Here is a 7,500-nt window from a genome sequence, read left to right as displayed (position 1 = left end):
GTTCAAGGTTACACCGTTTTGTGTGTTGTCTCATTATACTTCCGGATGGCAATGTTGCGAGCTTCTAAGCCATGCGCATCCTATCTACAGTTGTACGGTACAGATTGATTTTACTTCCACAGGTCTGCTATTTTTTTGCTTTTTGGGGGAAAAAAGGTTAAAACTTTCTCTTAAATGATCAAATGTGAAGAATATAATAATATCTGGGATCTTATAGGAATTTGGTGGGTGCTCCAGAAAGCAGCCGGTTGTTGAGCTATGCATTGTCACTCTCGCAGTTCTCTACAATGTTATCAAACGGCTAGAACATTCGTATTTTTATGGGTGCACACACCAAAATCAAAGCAAAACTCACATACCCGCACACACACACACACATACACACACACACACTCATTATGATGATGATGACGATGATGATGGTGATGATGATGATCATGATGATGGTGATCCTTCAGACTTACAATGCCAGTGGAGCCGGGACGTATCCGGTTCATTCAGACCTTTAATTGTAGTTTCATCGTAACTTATTGCATCTCCACAGAATGTTCCTGACAGCCAGGATTTTATGGATGGATCGTCTTCTGGCGTCTCTGGAACATTTTCCTGAAGTTCTCCCTTGAAATCAGGTAAGCTGTTAGAATCGATCTGTTATTCTATAACACCACAATGTCCACATCCATCCATCCATCCATCCATCCATTTATCTATCCATCCATCCATCCATCCACCTAACCATCTTACCATCCACCTAACTATCTATCAATCCATCCATCTATATATCTATATCTGTATATCTATATACTTTTTCATTTCATTTCTGTCATCTCTTTCCTCGGAAGACAATGGAGTTTTTTGAGGTTTTTTGCGCCTGGCAAAGCCAGTCTGAGGTTGAATGGTAGCGCCAGCTGGTGTGGCTGAACAGACCGATTTGGAAGAGATAGATTCCTTTTGCGGGTGCTGCAGGTGAATCCCGCGTCAGCCTCTCCTGGTACTGCCATTGATGCTGCCCTCAGTCGCCAACTTTGTCTTTTCTCCTCCCACTGATGGGCCTCTCTTCTTATCTCCCACGACTGAAAGCCTCCAGAAGTCTCGGTCACCGGTCATGATTTTGGACATATTTTGCGGGGTTTCACATCTCTTGCAGACGTCCTTAAACATATGAACTTTATCTATCTATCTATCTATCTATCTATATACCTATCTATCTATCTATCTATCTATCTATCTATCTATCTATCTATCTATCTATCTATCTATCTATCTATCTATCTATCTTTCTATCTAATCTATCTTCTATCTATCTATCTATCTATTTATCTATCTATCTATCTATTCTATCTATTATCTATCTATCTATCTATCTATCTATCTATCTTATCTTCTTCTATATCTATCTATCTATCTATCTATCTATATCTATCTATCTATCTATCTATCTATCTATCTATCTATCTATCTATCTATCTATCTATCTATCTATCTATCTATCTATCTATCTACCTACCTACCTACCTATTGTCCGTAAATATGTATGTCTGTCTATCAATCGCATTGTCTATCTATCCCTATCCATCTATCTATCAACAGGCACCAAACACACACACACAAACCCACACACACACACACACCACATAAACACCCACGCATTTTTTCCAAAATGAATGATCGTTTTTGTTTGTTTGGTTTCGGGCTTTTTGTTTTTTTGGGGGTTTTTTTCTGTTGTCATGTGCCATTTGAGTTTTGTAGAGAACCTATCACAACACAGAACTCCGAAGTTCCAACCGAGCTGTCAACAAAAATGCCGGTGTTATTTTCCTTGTTAACAATAATTTGTTTACTTACTGACGAGAACCTGTCCAAAATAACACAGACGGTGTTTGTTGAATTTTCCAAATGCCTCATATTGGCTTTTATCGATGTTGCTTCTGCTATCCTAAATACCACTCGCTGATAAAACGATTTTTTAAAAAATAAGAAAGGAAATATTTGGAAGTCAGAAAATATAATTTATTTCAGTTATCGAATTGTGAAGGAAGATGACTTTCAACGTGGGAAAGTCTCAAACATCGAACCTTTGATGATTACTTGGAAGTCTCAGGTTTGAGACTGCTTAATAGCCCTTCAAAGCATTTGGCCCATGGAGCCGGTGTTATCCCGGTTTCTATAGCGTGAAACGGATAATAGTAATTTCTTGCTACCTTTTGGATAGGACGCTAGTCCATCGCAATTTTTACGTACTTTCCGCCAAATCTAACGGACTCGGCTAACCAATCGCTGCTGGGTGGACAAAGAAGGGTGTTGGGAGAGAGAGAGAGAGAGAGAGAGAGAGAGAGAGAGAGAGAGAGAGAGAGAGAGAGAGAGAGAGAGAGAGGGGGGGGGGGTCAGAAAAATATTCTCGACTTCACCCGGGATCGACCACGGTCTCTTTGGGTGTAAATCGAGTGCTCTATCAACTGAGCTATCGGAACTCCTTTGATGCTTTTTAGTTGTGGGGAAATTAAATGGGGCAGGGGCGGCGACATCTTTATAGTACTATAAGTAGAATCTGGGCAGGGGTTATATCTTAAACGATTGAATTTTAGATGTAAATGCTTTCTCAATTAATTCTGGTCAAAAATGAAAGTAAAGTGTGTTTTGTCAGTGAACAGGGCGGGGATGAGATTTAGATCGTCGCGTCTGTTTTCGCATGCCTTTCTATTTCCGTTGAAGTCTCGATGATTTGATGTTGAAGTATGATTGATGCCTGCCCGTGAGATGATAATGCCCGCCTTGTACTCGGGCTGTCGTCGTCGCTCCCGCAATTCCCCTACTTTTATCTGTTCAATGTCAAAAATAGATATATAAATAAATAAATAAAAAATAAATAAATAAATAAATAGCTAGATTAACTCACTCAACCCTAACACTGACTATATCAGTAGTTTACCCGGGGTTACTTTTACCCCATGCCGCCTATTTATGACATTTTTCTGAGACAAATTATAGGCGTTGTATCAAAGCCAATGTTTTTTAGTTTTTACATGTTAATGATCGTTGAATAAAACTATCTATACACATGCTCATTTATTAATACATTTTTATTCCAGTTTTGAAAAGTAGCAAAAATCTCTAGGATTGAGTGAGTTAACCGCTGTACTCTGAAAAAAAAACAAACCATGTATTTAAAAATTTGGCCAGAAAACTCGTCTTTCAAATATCGATCCATTTAAATTACCCTCAGCTTGGGAAAAAAAGCTTTTGAACCCGTGACTTCAAAGGTTTGAGAGTTTTTTTGGGTTTTTTTTGTTGACAAGGTGAAGGTCATTTAAATAGATCGATATTTGAAGGACGAGTTTTCAGACCAAATTTTTAAATACATGGTGTTTTCCAGAGTATGGCTGTTAACGGTTTAATCCATTGATGAATAATTCCCAGTATACATAAATAAATGAATGAACAAATAAGTAAAAATATATTGATACCCATAATTTGGATAGATAAACAAATCGAGAAATACATTCTAAAATTGATAAGTAAGGTAGAGCAAACAAATAGATGAATAAAAGGAAACAAAATAATGAATCACACTCTCTTTGATCGAACCTCAGACATTATCGGGTACATCTGTATTCTGTATTCATCTGGGATCGGGGATAACTCATACGGTAGAGTCACGCTCTCCCCAGCCAGGCGGAGTTGTCGTACCAGTAAGGTCGCGGGTTCAAACCCCCATCGCCGCCGCGAAATTTTTATTCTCTACTATTGTCTTCTGGTACTTTCCTATTCACTTCATCTCTTGTTTTACATCTGTATTATACTGTATGGTATTATATTTCTCGATCATTATCATCATCATCAGCAGCAGCAGCAGTATCATCATCATCATCATCATCATCATCATCATCATCATCATCATCATCATCATCATCATCATCATCATCATCATCATCATCATCATCATCATCATCATCGAGATAATTCTTCCGCACACATTGTTTTAGTCAGAAAACTGAAGATCCATAGAACAGTGAGTGGATTAAAATGACCCATAACTGAAACTGGCCAAAAATTCTTAAACCTCGAGCTTATTTTGAAATCTCGTATTTAATAATTTTGGCGAGATCTCGATAGTCGTCATTTTAATCTTTCGATTTGTGAATTAAAAGATTATCTACTAGTCAAAAAGTATCAAAATGTTGGGGGTTTTTTGTGGGGTTTTTAAAAATTTGGTTGTAGGCTACGGAATTGCTAGAGGTGCCTACGGAAGGCTACGGAAGAAGAGTTTAAAGCTGTTAGTGCTTGTTGGAAGACTATCCGGACACCTGAATTCAAGCGGCGGCAAGTAAAAGCGTGGATCGAACATTGAAAAAACAGATCAATGAATTCTTTTAGATTTTAGGGAACAATACAATAGTTATTAGTAATGCTGTTACTGCTCATCCTTCGCTTCTTTATCATTTCTTCCGCTCCGTCCAATTCTTCCGTCTCTTCCTTACCTATTCTTCCTCCTCTCCCTTTTTCTTCTACCTCCTCAACTTCTGTCCACCACCACCATCACATTCCCATCGTCTCGTCTCCTCTTTCTATTCCTTCTCCGCAATAACAGCTTCTACTACTACTACTACTACTACTACTACTACTACTACTACTACTACTACTACTACTACTACTACTACTGCTACTACTACTACTACTACTACTACTACTACTACTACTACTACTAAACTACACTACTACTACCTACTACTACTAAATACTACTACTACTAACTCTACTACTACTACTACTACTACTACTACTACTACTACTACTATACTATTACTACTATACTACTACTACTACTACTACTACTACTACTACTACTACATCTACTACTACTACTACTACTACTACTACACTACCACTACACTACTACTACTACTCTGCTACTACTACTTAGCTGCTTGCTACTGCTACTACTATTACTACTACTACTAACTACTACTACTACTACTACTACTACTACTACTACTACTACTACTACTACTACTACTACTAAAAATACACTATACTACTACTACTACTACTACTACTACTACTACTACTACTACTACTACTACTACTACTACTACTACCACTACTACCACTACCACTACACTACTACTACTACTACTACTACTACACTACTACTACTACAACCATACATCTACTCTACTACTACTACTTATACTATACTAGATGTTGGATCAATGATTAGTTTTGATGGTACTAATGTAGGGTTATCGTTATGAATGTAATCAAAATGGGAAACATTAATATTGGTGGCAGTGAGGGAAGCGAGTGGACGGGATGGTTCCTGTAGTAGTCGAGCTCTGCCTAGACTTATCAAGCGAGTACTGGAAGGTCAGCACTAACGAAGACCAGGTGCGAGAAGAGATCATTAATAAATACACTTTATAATCTTGGCTTTGTAATATATGTAATATTGGTAGTTTGCGGGGGTGTAGATGAGGATTGCGATGATGATGATGATGATGATGATGAGGAGGAGGAGGAGGAGGAGGAGGACGAAGACGATGTGACGATGACTATGATACTGTCAACCGTGATATTGTTGAAGGTTATGAGATGCGGAAGAAATCTACGCTGCTTTCATCACAGATGACGAAAATTGAGTTCAAGTCAACATGATCAAAATGAGGAAATTAAAGTCCTTTGAAGTTTAATATATAAAACTTCCTCTCTCGTCACTAACGGCTTTTATTCTAACTGAAATTATATAAATAATGCTTCTGTCTTAACTTCAAGCGGGAAGTTGATCTAACATTGTAAATACCGCATTGAGACGATTGCTGTTCAGGTCCATGTGGTATGCACTGTCGTACTCTGAATTAAAAAAAAAAGAGAAGACACGTCCTTCAAATATCGATCGATTACTAGGACTTCGAAGTCCCCGGTTTGACGTCCCTGGTTTGAGAGGTAATTGACAAAACGCGGATCATTTAAATTGATCACAGCTCTAGACTTCAGGGTTCACAAAATGTGGTAGATATGGTTAATGAATATGTTATTGGTTTTCTTCACACACACACACACACACACACACACACACACACAGAGAGAGAGAGAGAGAGAGAGACAGAGAGAGAGAGAGAGAGAGAAATACATACACCTACGCAACATTCTACATTCCGGCCACCAAATTACGCTGACCATCACACATTCGGTGCCAAAGTAGTAAAAAAAATTACAAAAAATACATACATACATATATAAATATATCATAATATATCAATATATATATATATATATAATATATATATATATATATGTATGTGTGTATATATAAGGAATGCGGTTAACACCACCATTCCTTTATTATCTTTAGGGTAAGAAGAATATAAAATACAACAATAAAAGTGCGAGTCGAAGCCTGAGTCGCATCGCTGATGCTGTTGTTGTATTATAAAGCGATTTGGACATTGTATCGAGTCAGAAATAAAACTAAACGTTCCAGAAGCTGTGGATTGTTTAAAGATTTTAACACAAAGTGAATATATTAGCTTAAGAAAACACATTAAAAAAACAACAACAAACAAACAAAAACAACCACAAAAAAGACCAACAAAACAAAAATAAAACAAACAAACAAAGCGAACGTAACATATAACGTTTCAGGCTCAAATCCTTCTTCAGCGAACAATAAAAGTAATTAAATACAAATCAATTTGTGTTCCTTATGACTGTATAAGGGGGTATGAGCCCGAAAAAAAAAATCGCTCTTATGTATTTCATTTGTTCTTTCTTTTTTTTCTTCTTCTTATTTTAAATCTGTTACTTTGAATTTTTTTTCCATTTGTGACCCTTCGCCTCAAAACGGTATTAAGTCGGGATAGTTAAGATGTTGAAAATTGAATTTATAGTCAGAAATATCAGACTTGTGTTGAGTTTGTATGTTTTATAGGAGAATGGATACCATATTTTAGGGTGCTAATGCCAACAATTTATATTTTTGACCAGTTTAACATTTAATTCGGCTGTTAAGCGTAATATGGTTCTTTCCGACATAATACCGTTTTGAGACGATGGGTCATATTTTCATTAACGTGTCAGGTCGGAGTACAACCGAAACCTGCCCTTTACGGGTTAAAATAAATAAGAGATGTGGCTTAATTGAGCCTTTGCGTAATGCAGGGAAAGATAATAAACAATAGAGAGAGAGAGAGAGAGAGAGAGAGAGAGAGAGAGAGAGAGAGAGAGAGAGAGAGAGAGAGAGAGAGAGAGATAATAAACAATAGTTATGTGAAATTACAATCAGGACCCATTCATCTGCACCCATTGTCCTTACAGTATTGTATACCATCCAACGACAGGGTTCCTGAACGATCCTATTGTTTACCTCTACCAAATAAATGAGTGGATTTCTTACTTATTTATTTAACGATAAAAATAACATTGTATCATTCTCTAAAATTTAAATGCGATGTGTTTATTGCTTACAAGGCTCATTTTATTTCAATCACAACCGACGTGAAGGTA

At 37.1% G+C, this 7,500-nt stretch overlaps 1 protein-coding gene across 2 annotated transcripts in view; it reads left to right on the top strand.

Annotated features, from left to right (window-relative positions):
* Window positions 1–7,500, top strand: part of LOC144973568 (uncharacterized) — a 263,850-nt gene that overhangs the window by 59,603 nt on the left and 196,747 nt on the right. For both annotated transcript variants that reach the window (XM_078916181.1, XM_078916180.1), the window contains exon 3: window positions 545–629. The gene's annotated coding sequence lies outside the window, so the exon portion shown is untranslated. The remainder of the gene's footprint in view (window positions 1–544; window positions 630–7,500) is intronic.

The sequence above is a fragment of the Berghia stephanieae genome, chromosome 5 (genome assembly GCF_034508935.2).
Source record: "Berghia stephanieae isolate SIO BIC M18660-M18661 chromosome 5, UCSD_Bste_1.3, whole genome shotgun sequence".
Classification (NCBI taxonomy): domain Eukaryota; kingdom Metazoa; phylum Mollusca; class Gastropoda; order Nudibranchia; family Aeolidiidae; genus Berghia; species Berghia stephanieae.
Note: the sequence above shows the minus strand (reverse complement) of the source record. Positions and strands in the feature narration are given on the sequence as shown.